This window comes from Anas acuta, chromosome 4 (assembly GCF_963932015.1).
Source record: "Anas acuta chromosome 4, bAnaAcu1.1, whole genome shotgun sequence".
NCBI classification, from domain to species: domain Eukaryota; kingdom Metazoa; phylum Chordata; class Aves; order Anseriformes; family Anatidae; genus Anas; species Anas acuta.
The window spans coordinates 76,236,777-76,250,461 of NC_088982.1; the positions used below are offsets into that span (position 1 = coordinate 76,236,777).

General features: G+C 42.0%; 1 protein-coding gene across 2 annotated transcripts in view; it reads left to right on the forward strand.

Moving 5' to 3' along the window:
- The window catches only part of WDFY3 (WD repeat and FYVE domain containing 3), a 181,372-nt gene that overhangs the window by 32,205 nt on the left and 135,482 nt on the right, over positions 1-13,685 (forward strand). Inside the window, exon 2 of one of the 2 annotated variants that reach the window (XM_068682165.1) lies at positions 5,608-5,699. The exons of the other annotated variant lie outside the window; for it this stretch is intronic. The gene's annotated coding sequence lies outside the window, so the exon portion shown is untranslated. The remainder of the gene's footprint in view (positions 1-5,607; positions 5,700-13,685) is intronic. 2 annotated transcript variants of the gene reach the window in all.

A 13,685-nucleotide genomic window follows, 5' to 3' on the forward strand; every position in this document is an offset into this window, starting at 1 on the left:
GTGGTGCATCTGAAAGTGTGCCAGTGGTTCACCATGTGAAGGAGCGAGTGCTGAATGCACACCTCTGCTATAAAGGGCAAAAGTTGGATTTACATCAGATGTGATGCCTGTCTTCCCTTTGGTTTCTTCCAGTAAGAAGCAGATCTTTATCTCTCTCGAACAAGGGGTACCAGCACTCATGTGCTGTATTTAATTTCTATCAGCAGCTGATTTAGGCTTCAACATCAATGCCTTGTTAAGCTCTTGCTGAAACACTTTGTTTATGTGTAATAAAACATTTCTCTGACATAACATGTACGTCATTTGTGTAACTTGGCAGAACATGGTAATAGGTAGAAAAAATGCTGTTGAGATCTGAATTGATTTCTCTTGAGTGCCTGTAGTGTGTAACAGAAGTAATTTGATGCTGTCTTAGTTTTATATTGTATGTTACGTAACCACGTATGTACCAGTATGGTACATAACTACTTGATAAACTAAACATACCTTTTCTACAGAGAAATATTCACAAAATATCTTAAGTGAGGGGAATGCAGCTAAGCTGGAAACCTGTGTGGTGTTTGTATTTATTTATTTATTTATTTAAGAAGTGAGAGGGAAACATGAGTGGATTTTGTGGTGTTATTTGCTCAATTTACTTCTTTCCAGGAACCAAATGATTTGACTGCTGAGATTTTTTTATTCAGATCTTTTTGCAGAGTGTCTGGCAAGGGAAGCAAGCAAAGTGTATTTTATTTGTGAAACTTCAGAAATGCTGTCTAGAAAGCACTGAGATATTTAGTCTAAATAAAAATAGAAACACAACTAAAACTCTGGGTAGAGTATTTAGTGGGGTGCCAGAGCACAAATGTTTTGTGTCTTAGCAAGCCAAGTACTTAAATGAACAAGGGGAAGGAAGCAGTGGCTGCTTAGAGAAATTATCCAAATCAGAAATTGACTCTGTATCATGAAAAATGGGTTTATGCTTACTGCCATCAATTCTAAAGAACAATGTTGGGAAGTTCAGCAGTTCAAGTTCAATTTTCTATGCACCTTGTTTTAACAAAAGGTAAGATGTTTATAACAAAAATTGTGTTTACTGTAATGCATGCTGACTCGATGTATTGCCTGGTTTAAATAAAGAAATAAATTTATTCCTCTGCTGCAGGTGGGGGGAATAATCCTGCATAATAATTGTAATCCTACATAATATGTAATAATCCTACATAATAATTCAGACTACATATATAAACTCTTCAAGGAATGCCCATAGGTCAGGACTCTTCTGAAAAAGAAAATACCTGTTAAATTTGGTGATAATTACTGTGAAGTGTCGGTTGAGGTTTTATCAGTTATGCTCAAGCTGGCCACCCTAATATTATGTTTTGGCAAGACAGTTGAAAATATGTTAACCCTTTAAACTTAAAAGAAGCACTTCAGTGCAGCAGGGAGCTCTATGTAAGGCTGGCGTGGGAGTGGAGGTGTTTTCAGTGACTCAAGCTTTTTTTCCTGAATGGTCTGGAAAACAATGGATGTGCTTGCTGCCAGGGTTCAGTGGTGGGTCATGAAAATGAAGTGGCTGAGAGTCAGGACGTGGTTATGGGGCTTCTCGGTTGTGCTGGTGTCTGCTGACTTGCACACTGTGTATGTGTACGTAAGTGCAGATGTGTTCTGGTGGCTGAGGCATCGTTAAGGTATTTGTTTTGCACTGCAGGTGGAGATGTGGTGGCACTTGGCAGTACCTGTTGCTCATCGCTTAGTTTTTCATGATGTAATAGCTATTTATACAATTCTGAAATAGTTATGAGAAGGCACCTAGTGCCAAATGGCTACCTTGGTTCTTTGCTGTGCTTCTCTGCCCTTTTGGGTTTCAGCAACTTCTGGGACACCTGGGGTCTGAGCAGGCTGCTAGCGGGAAAGCGAGGAGCTGCCTGTATGCTCGCCGCCTGCCTGGAGCAGCCTGAGCTCCCCTGCCTGTCCTGCGCCCCGGCTGTGGAGGAGAGTGCATGGGACGGTTGGTGAGGAGAGCAACCGTGCTGCCCCTGGTGTGCTCACCATGTGGTCGGAGGAGGTGTGCTCCACATGTGGGGTCAGGAGGGTGTATACAAGCCTCTTGGCTGAGTGCCCTAACTATCTGGTAAGACAGGTCAGCTTGAGTCTTGATTGTTTGGAGAACACACATCTCTCAGAAACAAAGAGGATAGGTTTTCTTTTCTGCACTTTATGTGCCATTAGATTTCCCAGAGGTGTTTATCCTTTGCAGAGGAGGTTTCATCAAGTGGGAAGTAACCAAGATCGGCCATGCTATTGAGACTGGAAAGAAACGGTTCTAATTTCTCAGAGTTTGCAGCACGGTTCCTGTCCAAGCGTAGTACAGTTGAAGGACCCGTTCAGACTCTGCTCTCTATGTTGTGGGATGCTTCTGAGCCTGCCGCATCATTTTGGGGGGGAAGTGAGGAGCCTGATGTGGCTTGAACTCTGCTAGGCACTTGCAGAGCATCACTGTTTGTGACTAGGAGGTTGAAAAATGAGTTCTTCAGTTACTTGGCTTAGTTACCTTTCTTCTGTTGATGTCAGCATCCTGGCATACTCAAAGTTGAAAAGTTTCTGAGCTGCCTTGCTCCTTTTGTTGTTGTTGTAAAATACATGGGGTGTACCGTTGGGTTTGAACTCATTTTTGGTAATTCTGCTGATGACAACAGAGAGAATTTGAGCTTGGCCAGTGCTCAAAATGATTTGATGTAATTAAAGGAGGAGTGGTTTACTTCTGGCACCGAGGAAAGCATTTAGCTCTTGTCAACAACGTTTACACAGCCTCTCCTGCCCCATTCTAACGAGTTTTGGGACTGCAGGTCAGAGCGGTCTCATTTTGTGATGAACTGTTTCTCAGGCCATTGTGGCCCTGATGAACTTACACTATGGAAGCAGGGTGAGTGTAGGGGAATCAAGATTTAAAGAGAGAAAATATTCCAAGTGTATGAGGGAAATATTCATAAACTGAGCAGCTTGGTTCTCACAGACCTGGTTGGAAGACTGGTTCCCTAGTGCTCTCACAAGATTTCTTCTTATTTCTGTTACACCAAGTAAGCAATGCATATGGAAGGGGGGAAGGGGTGTAGAAGCTGTCTCCATGCTTTCACTTCCTGTGTTTTTTTCTTCTTTTTTTTTTTTTTAATAAACTTAAGCTGGAGGAATTGCTGATACTGCCCTTTGATTTCTGCTCAAGTAAGCTTGCGGTTTTTGGGTACTAGTAGTGTAACTGGTCATTTGAGATTTGCCAATATAGTAAGTGTTAATTAAAGCTGGCATAATTGTAGTCTGGTCTGATTTGGAGCCAATACAGGAGATTTGCTATGTCTGTATTTCAAAATCAATGGTTTTGAACCTAAGAGGTTATTTGTGATATACTAAAGTTCGTGAGAGTGAAATGCAGTTGAAGGTGTAATAGAAACTGCAGTGAAGTATCTGTGCTGAGATTTATTGCTGACCCAGTTCCAGTAACTGTTCCCATGACAAAAGGGACAATTGTTTATACCGCTAGTTTAAGTACTTACAGGCTCCTGTGGAGGTAAAAATAAAAATGCTCGCGTTACTTCTTGCATGCCAGAGTTTTGCAGTCCAATTTCTAGGTTCACACTTGATGTGCATGCGCTGTTTGGTGCAGGCTGTCGATTTGATGTTTCTCCTACAAACAGTTGCAAGATGGTGACATATAAGTGAGCGGTGGCATGACAGGTGGAAGGAAAAGAGGGAGGCCTTCCCTCTTTTAACAAGGCCAGGATACTGTTGGGTGGTTCTGTGGATGGCCACTTCTCCCCGGGCCTGGTGTGAGCCTGGCCTTTGGCACTGGTGAAGAAGTGTCCAAGAGAACTGCATGAACCGGGAGCATGGATGCAGTGATGCACGCAGGACCAGGTTCTGTGGTATCTGCAGTATGCTGGCCTTAGTTTATCAGGAGAGCGCAGACATGCACAGCTGGGTTGAAAGGATGGCATCTGCTTCGCATCTTCACGCCCTGCTTTTTGGGAGGCGCAAGCATTGCAGAGGCCAGTTGTTTGGAAAGCCACAGGGTACTTGCTTTGAGCTGGACCGTGTCGGAGAAACGTGGATAGTATTTAATATAGTTCATAGTCCATAGCAGAAAAAGGTTGTGTCAAACAGCAGCTGTTTTGCTGGAGCTGACCTCCTGAAATGGTAACTGTAAGTGGCTGCCCTGTGGCTGTGAAGGGGAGGTGCAGATGATCTGAAGCCGTGAGGATGCTGTTGAGCATGCTTGTTGGGTGAGCGCATGCAGTGCCTGAAATGCATCCCACTGGAAATTAAACTCATACACTTGGCTTCCTGTTCGGTGGGTGGATGCACTATCTTTTTCTAGTCTGTTCTTCCACTTTCCTAGATTAAAGTACAAGTGCCCTTTTGAAAGCTAGGCTTTACTCAGCAAGCAAGGGCTTCAGGTCTTACCTGGAAATAAACACAGTTCAAAAACTCCCAAGAGTCCCAAGTGGTGCTCCCTTCCCATCCTAGGAGTAGCAGGGGTTTTATGGGGATGGAGGATTAAGTTAGAAGAGAACTGACTGGTTTTGCTGTTGATGCTGAAATCTTGGGCCTGCTAGCAAGTTAATTTAGTTTTGGATGCATACAAGTGTCGTAACAAAAGCGTGCAGTTATTAAGCATTACAAGATTTCTCCAGGCAAGGAGTCACATTAATGCCACCTCTTTTGCAAAGCCTTTCTAAGGTACACTGATAGTGTGCTTGCTTCTTCTGACTGCTCTTTTTTTCCCCCTATGATCTTCCCTGTTATTTTTACTATACAAACTAAAATTAACAGCATAGATTTCTTTTTAATTATTATTAAGTTTTCCTTGTTGATTGAGGATATGTCTGTATTGCATATTTTACCATAATGTAGAAACACCTGTGCTACTGATGCCAAACGTGGCAGATTAGGAATCACGGGTGAAATAAGTCTGCTATCATATAGCTAGTTAACCAAGGCACAGTATATCACCGAGGTACCCAGCTATTTGCCAGGTGCAACAGCAAATTAAGCTATATTTGCTGCCTCTATCAACTGACTTGGGCTAGCTGGAGCATCTCAATGTGATTGCTTGCTGGAGCCACACAGGGAGGAGCTGAGACTCTCTGCCTGTTGCTGGTTTGTGTGCATCTACTTGTGAAATCCTAGATGACCCAATAAGCGTTTTATACCTCTGCAAAATGAGGCAGAAAAACTAGGAAAGGCAAGGGAAAGTCAGTTCAGTTCAGTAGTGTCACATTTGCTCAGTTTAGTTCCTGTTCCCTTCCTATAATGATGAGGAATCACCTAGTTGCTCAGAAGGGTGCTCTTGCTGATCAGTGGCTGTTGCATTACTTACCGGACTTGCAATTGACAGGAACTCTTTCAGCAGTTTGTGTGCTTTGAATGTCTTAAATGAAACTGGGATGATAATGCTGGTGTCAGTTTCGTGTTTGCTACAGTTCCTTTTCCAGGAGTTACTTAAACATTTCTTAGCTTTGTGAAACTGCAATTGTTCTAGGAGCAACTAATCTTTGATTTCAAAATGGCAGAGCTCTGATTTCTTTGACATATTTGTATTCTAACCTGTTTTCATCTTACTTTCTCTAGCGAACAAAGAGCTTTGGTGTTGAAGAGAAACCCCAAAAAGGAATGGGCACTGTTCTGAAGCTGTTTGCCCTGATCCCAGGAATGCTGTAGAGGTTAGTGATGGCAATGCTTAAGTGCTTCCATGAAAATTGGCTTTAGATTTGTAATTTGTCACACTCTTTAACATATTCTGTATGAATCAATTTATTTGCCTGTCATAGAAAAAGAGGTAATACAGGCATACTTTGAATGCTGATGGTTTAAAGTTGCTCTACTCAATCAAAATTAAGGCTTTTGTTGATTTATGTAGAAGTCTTTGCATGTTTTTGGTTGACTTGAATCGCTTGATATTTATTTGTTGTAGCACAGTAAGTCAGGCGCTGTCTGAAACCTAGGTATATTTAGCTGAGTGAGTTAGATGGCCTCTTTTTCCCATGTCCTTTCTTTTATGGTACTTTGCTGTCCTTTAGTAATTACAGAAAGCATTGAAACCTACTATTGAATGGAGGTGGTGTCATTAACTTTTTAAATGTTAACTTTTATGCATTTTAATTTGAGGATTCTGGAAATCACAGAGATGCACATGTGGAAGTCAAGGAATTTTCTTCTTGTGTCAGAGCAGAAGGCAGGTACCATGCAGTGGGCAGTTCTTCCTGCCTGCTTGCCAGGGCTGCCTCCCTCTATTTGTGTTGCGCAATACAGCTCAAGCAGTTTGTTTTGACTCCTGAAGCCGCGGGTGGGCTGCTGCTGCAGCCTTGCTTCTCCTTTTGTGTTTCTGCGTGCACGGTCCAGAACCCGGACTGCTGCCCAGCAGCTGCTGGAGGGTCAGGAAGGGTGGAGCCAGGGGAGAGAAGCACTGCGTGGGGTGGTCATGGTACATGTGTTTCTTTGTCTTGCTGAGGATGTATGTGTGAGGGAAAAAATGATTTAAGCATCCTTTTTGCTAGGTTGCTGTAGGAGTTGTCAGAGCTTCACTCAGCATCTTATGCCTTTTTGCCCATAGGACTTTGACCTAACGTTTATTGATTGGCAGTAGTTCACTTAGTCTGTCACAGAACAAAAATGTAACACCAGGGAGGAACGATTGTATTGTTACAGAGATTTCATAGAATAAGATAGCAACCTCCACGTTTTCTATATGGGATGGGTCCGGAGAAGTCTGGCGTGCTGCTTTGTCCTAACCTCCCAGTGATGGAAAGGGATGTTTGCATGCTGTGCTTCTGCATACACAGCACACGTTGCACAGTTGTCAGTTTTTGCTGGAAGATGGATTTACTGACTGCCTTTGAGGTAAACAGCAATATTTCACATTGCATCAATAATTTTTGCTACTGATGGACTAATGCCTGAAAGACCATTTGACGCGTTCCTGTCTATTGGTTCTGCCATAATCTTTTACAGATGTGAAGTGCAGCAAGGGGGTAATTATCTCTATTGAGGTTAATCCCATGGAGATGATGCTCTCTGATTCTGTAATCCCTGCTGCTGGTCTATTTGTCATTTTGGAATATGTCTCTCTCTCTCTGGTATCCTTGCAAAAGTTTTCTTGGCAAAACTGCAAATTAAGTTAGATAGACTGCAGACACCTTGTGCACCAGAGGGATAACTGGAAGAGTGAGGATGCTGTGCATGATCTGTGCCGCATCTTATGGTATGGGAGGAGCTACTGTTGATAAGCAATAGTCTGTGCAGGGTGAGCTTTAGGCAGTACCTGGGTAAGTCTTTATGTCCAATTAGTTAAAACAATTCAGAAGCACAGTGAACCTAGCATGAGAGTTTTTGTGATTCCATTATAACACAAAAATCTGCCTGGAAGAAATCTCTAAGGCATGTTGCTGTAGGGGCAGCAATAACTATTCCAAGTGCTAGGAGGCCAAACTCTGATGGGTAGCAATTTTTCCATGTGAAATAACAACAAAACATGATATAACATATCATTAGCATATATAGCATATCATAACACGATATTGCAGTTTTAGATTGGGAGTTTGTTAGAAATCATGTTAATTCTTTGGCATTGCTAAAAGGTCACCTGAAGGAGAAGGAAAAAGAAAAAGGAAAAACAAAACAAAACAAAACAAAACACATCAACTCTATTACTTGTGTGATAGGTGACAGAAGTGCCAGCAAGAGACTGCAGCTCTCTGCTTTGTGCCATAGCCCTCTTCTGATCCATAATAATCCAAGTACCTCCTGTGGCACAGATGGATATCCAGTGACTGGAAGAGTGTTTTCAGGAAGCTGTGGCTTCTGCCCTAATTTACTTTCTGTACCTGAGGTTATTATTGGAGGAATGAGCAGGTAAAGTGGGGAGACATTACATGAGTAAACATATTGATATGTGCATTTCTCTGGGAAATGATAACACCTGAATTAATAATTTTTTTTATTAAAAAGCACAAAAATTGTCAGTGTTAGTCTGAATCAGCTGCTGCATAGTTTTTGATGCTGTGCATACAAGTAGTATTGCAAGCTGGAATAGTAAGTGCATAAATAAATATAGAAAATTGAATTCAAAACAAGAAATTACACGCCATCTTACTTGTTTTATTTTTTCCAAAATAAATCAGTTTATTTTAACTGCCATTTCAGTAACTTTCCTTTACTTGGGGATGAGGAAAAGGGGAGGCAATACTGCCGTACAGATGGGCTTGCAGGCTATGGTGCATGGTTCTCATCTGTGGTGCCAGTTTCCTGGCCAGGCGTGCTGTCCTTCTGCCCTCGCGCAGCTTCTTCTGCTGCTGCCTCTGCTCCCAAAGGTGGCTGTGACAGGACGGAGGCCAGCAGAGGAAGCCGGTCCCTGCCCATCCCTGCAGCGCCCGTTATGTGGTGGTAGAGCCCTGTGCTCGCAGGCGGGTGTCACCCAGCCAGGAGCTGGGGGGCCCGCAGCAGAGCATCCTGTCACCTGCACCTCATGCCTTTGGAGGAGAGGATCCCAAAGCTGAGATGCTTGTGCTCAGTGTGAAGAAGTCCAGGGAGGGAAAGACTGAACAAATACAAGCTACTGGCATTGGTTGGCATTAACACCCCCCACATACCCACCTCATCCCCAACTAACATGTAATTACATGAAGTGCTGCTGGTAAGCTTTATCTCTTGTTGCCAGTCTCTTCTGGAGTTGTCCATACTCGTATAAAGAGAAACTGAAATGAACTACAAGCTGAGATCCAGTCCAAGTACAGTGATGCATATTTAACTAGCTGTGCATAATTTTTAGCTGTTTAGGCTGTTGACTGTTAAGAAGTAAGTGAAAAACAGGTAAATTAGACCTAGTGTTCTATCTCAGAAAGAAAATACTGTCTTGAAGTTGGTCGTGAAGAGTTTTCAAAATGCAGCCAATACAAGCTGCTGTTCTCAAGTGCAGTAGTCCCACTGTGAGGATTTGTAATCAGCTTCTGTTGGACACTTCTTAGAAATGAAACAATGTTGGAGAAGAACATCATATTACAATAGTAACTTGTCTGTATCTGCTTGCAATAGGCTTGCTTTTTACTTTATTCAAAAGAATCTCACTCTTTTGGGATTCTTAGCTGTCCTATTTTATCTTGTGGCATATTTCTTAAACTTTTCTCAAGAAAGCATTTATTTACTGTGAAATGCAACTCCAATTTTTGCACTATTGCTAACCAGGAGAAGAACATGGGGAAAAGAGAGGATAAGAAAAATAGTGTTGAAAGTAGTTATGGTAAATAGTATGTATACCAACTCATTAGTACTGGCATAAAGGACATAGAAGTACATCGAGGTGCTCGAGCGAGTCCAGAGAAGGGTGACGAAGCTGGTGAGGGGCCTGGAGAACAAGTCCTACGAGGAGCGGCTGAGGGAGCTGGGCTTGTTCAGGCTGGAGAAGAGGAGGCTCAGGGGCGACCTTATCGCTCTCTACAGATAACCTTAAAGGAGGCTGTAGAGAGGGGGGGGTTGGTCTGTTCTCCCACGTGCCTGGCGACAGGACGAGGGGGAATGGGCTTAAGTTGCGTCAGGGGAGGTTTAGGTTGGATCTTAGGAAGAACTTTTTTACCGAATGGGTTGTTAGACATTGGAACGGGCTGCCCAGGGAAGTGGTGGAGTCACCATCCCTGGAAGTCTTTAGAAGACGTTTAGATGTAGAGCTTAGGGATATGGTTTAGTGGGGACTGTTAGTGTTAGGTCAGAGGTTGGACTCAATGATCTTGAGGTCTCTTCCAACCTAGAAATTCTGTGATTCTGTGATAAAGAAATTAGATAAGCAGGAATTTTTTGAGATTATGTTGCTGTTTTCTCTCTGTATGAGAGAGACCAACTTTATTACCCAAGAATATCTGTGTCCCCTTCTGCCATTTAGCCAGTCTGCAAGTGAATACCAGAAACCAATTTCAGCAGTGCTAAGTACTCAAATGAAGAACGGGGGAGAACCTGAAGAATGCATTTACTGAGCAATTAGTATTGCTTTACGGGTCTGCAGTTTTTAATCTGCATTGCAGATTATTTAATTACTTGTAGCTGTTTAATCGCTTAGGTGGCACTTGGACATATGGGGGACTGGAGTCTTGTGGCTCTGATGTGGTACGCTAGCTCAGAAGAGCCGTGTCCTGCAATGTGCCCATATTTTAAGAATCTTCATCATCATATATAAATTTCTGTATCATACAGTGGTCATCTTTTTGAAGGAAGAACAATGTGGTCTTCATATTACATTTTTTAAGGAACATAATATCATGGAATGATAAGGCTTTGGATCAATTCATGCTTTATTAGAGTCTGGAGACTCTTGGGGAGGTCGTCATGAACAGAAGATGGCATGGCATCTCACATGCCTTTCTATGTGAAAAGCCATCTGCAATTGTATTTTTCTTTTGGTTTGGTTTTGTTTAGGAGTAGGTTATTTTGGTTTGTCTTACTTTTGTGGTTTGGCATTTCCATTGTAATTTGCAAAGATAGAGAGATGGGTAATGCTAATATTATCCTGATGCTTATTCAGTGGAGAAAAGCTGATAGTTATAAGCAGATAGATGCCAGTAAAAGGTACTTACCAGTTCTTCCCTTGTAAGTTCTGAGAATTTGCCAGTAACTGTAGACTGTTGCGGGGGGAGGGGACTTGCAAATTTCTGCCAGGGGAGGTTTAGGTTGCATATTAGGAAAAGCTTCTTTACTGAAAGGGTTGTTAGGCATTGGAATGGGCTGGCCAGGGAAGTGGTGGAGTCACCATCCCTGGAGGTCTTTAAAAGACTTTTAGATGTAGAGCTTAGCTCTAAGTCTGGTTAGTGTTAGGTCAGAGGTTGGACTGGGTGATCTTGGAGGTCTCTTCCAACCTAGATGATTCTGTGATTCTGTGATTTCCATCCCGGCACCGCTCTGTGAGCCTGGCATCCCTCCTACAGGCTCAGCCTGTCAGTCAGGGAGCAGCAGAGGCTCTGGCGAGTTTGTGAGGAGCCCAAGCTGCTTTCTGTAAGGAAGGACTTGCCACCTGTTGTTTGGTCTTTGCTCCTCACTCCACAAGAGGCTTCAGAAATGGGTCTGACCATGCAGCTTAAGAGAAGCTGTGGTCGTTCACCTTTGTTTAGTTCCTCACACTTCAGAAATAACCAAGTGTTTGTGACCAGGATTTTAATGCTGATTTTGGGAGGGCTGAGGGTTTGTCTCCCCCTCCTTGATGCTTTGCTCTTTCTGATACACTTTTTCTGACTATTGTAGCAGAGAGTTGAATTGTGTTGCACCAGTCATTCACATGCCAGTAGGATGACTTTATTGCATCTCTTATCCAGGTTATTAGATGCAGGCAGCTTTATCAAGGCAGGTTTCACAGACAGCAAGCTTCCACTTGGTGTTCCTTCATGTGCAGATTTCCTAAAGGCAGAAAAAAAATGTTCTTTTGGAATGTAAAATCCTGTTCATGTGGCTAGGGATAGTTGATGCTTTAAGTTGTTCTTGGGAGGAAAGAAAACAGAATTTGCCCACTTTGTGTAATAGCCTCCTCTGCTTAAAACATCTGGCGGACTATTTAGTGAAATGTATCCATCCTGTGGTTATATTCACTGTTGGGATTACTGAACAGGCTGTATGGGACCACCACGTTTAGAATATGGCCTCATTGCTTAGCTGTAACAGCCTGCCCTTTGCTCACAGTTCACAGGTTTCCTTCCCCATCTCCCTCTGTTGCTTGCAAAGTGAAGTAGGCCAGAGTATTCATCCCTGTTCCTAATAACGGCTCTTTGTTGATTCTGGTAGAATAACTTTTCAGGGAAGGCTTTGCTACTTCACCCATTGTGGAGCATGGCTCTTGCATTAGCAGTAAACATTTTTCATTTGTGCCTTGGTTGATGTCTGGACGCTAACCAAGCACACAGTTTGCTCTTCAAATTCCAGGTTATTTTGCCCTCATGTTTTTGTTTTTTTTTTCACTGTTGCTGTTCTGTTCTCCCACTCTGCCAGCCCTTCTCAAGGGCTTCTTAGCAGCATTTCATCTTCTGATCAACATATCTGAGTTATTGCCATGCGGTTCAGGTTGGCAAAGTAAAATTTCAGTTCTGCTCTATTCCCGACAGGCTATAACTGGCATTCTGTTCATCCAATTAATGCTAATCAGTTTATTAATTGCTTTGGAAAACAAGACAGAAGAAACAAGTGTTCAAAGATGCTCAAGACATTTTACTATGGAATGTGGAGAGAGCTCATTAATTAAAACTTGCCCACCAAAAATATTGAGAAAACAAATAGTCCATTGAGTGTTAGTGTTTTTTTTAGCAGTTGTTACTGATCATTATAATATACTGATTATTATAATATTTAGTACACTTTGCCTGACACTGCATAGCTTAAAGTTTATCACCACTGGTTATCTTCTTAATGGAAGCACTAATAGTATGCATTGTTAATTTAAGCAGTTTAGTAATTGTTTTGTATGCTTTAGGTGTCATGTCCTGATACTGAACAAGATATTCATTCTTCCGGTTCAGATTTTTTTCTTAGCTGAAATGCCAATGTTTCTGAGACATTTCAGTTCCCTGAGCATAGACTCACAACCAGAATGTTGTTTCAGTAGTTGCTTTTCCAGAGTTTCTCACCTGTAGGTGTTAACAGCAGTACCTCTAGAGGTTCGTAGCATAATTCGAGATTGTTTTTATTTTGTCTTGCCATCAAGCTGGTGTGGCTGGGAATCAACACCAATTGCTAACACCAATCTGATAAATTCTAGTTTCCAGAAGCTATCTGCATTAATCATCTCCCCATATGAGACTACTGAAAACATAAGTTTTTACTCTTTATCCTGAAACTTTACCTTATTTGGGATGATTTCAATATTTAATGAGTGTTCCATAAAAGAAGTGGCAGTAGAGAAACATCTCCTATTTTTGTCATTATCTGTTGTGCCTGTGCTCCTGCCAGCTTGCACTTACTCTGCTTGCTGGTATTTTTGTGTTGTATAGGTTTCTGTTGCTTCAGTTACTAAGTTTCCCTCTCAAACAATGTCCTTTGCTCTCCTGGAAGGGCCTGAGGACTTGTGCACAGGGCACTAGTTCGGACTTGGTTGAACTAAGCCAGGGCTGGCTTTCCTTTCTGAGACTGTACTGTAACCCTAAGATCAGAGGAGCGGAAAAAATGCTACAGGAGTGTCTTTGCACAAGCATGGGCAAGCAGCTTCATTGAGCCTGGATGTCAGTGGGCCAACTGAACGTGCTAACACTGGTCTCTCCTGTAAGGATAATACCTGTACAGAGTCCATACTTTGATCTTTATTATAATCAATGACTAGTGTTGATGACTTTTTCTTGGAAAAAACATTCCTCACCTCCTAAAGCAGACAGGTTTCTCTTAGATGTGTGGAGTTTCGTTTGGTCCTCGGCCCTGCAGTGACAATAGTTTTTTTTTTTTTTTTTTAATTATTATTAATAATAATTATTAATTATTATTATTAATAATTAAACCAGTTATGTTTTTAAATTATAATTAATAATAATTAATAATAATTATTATTAATAATAATCAAAAACCATAAATGGTTTAATATTTTTTTCCATTTTCTCCTTAGGAAATGCCCTAGAACAAGCAGCTTGTGGCATGGAATTTCAGGCTTCCTTCATGGCTAGCAAATCCTGATCAAATGTGGTGTTACATGCAGATAA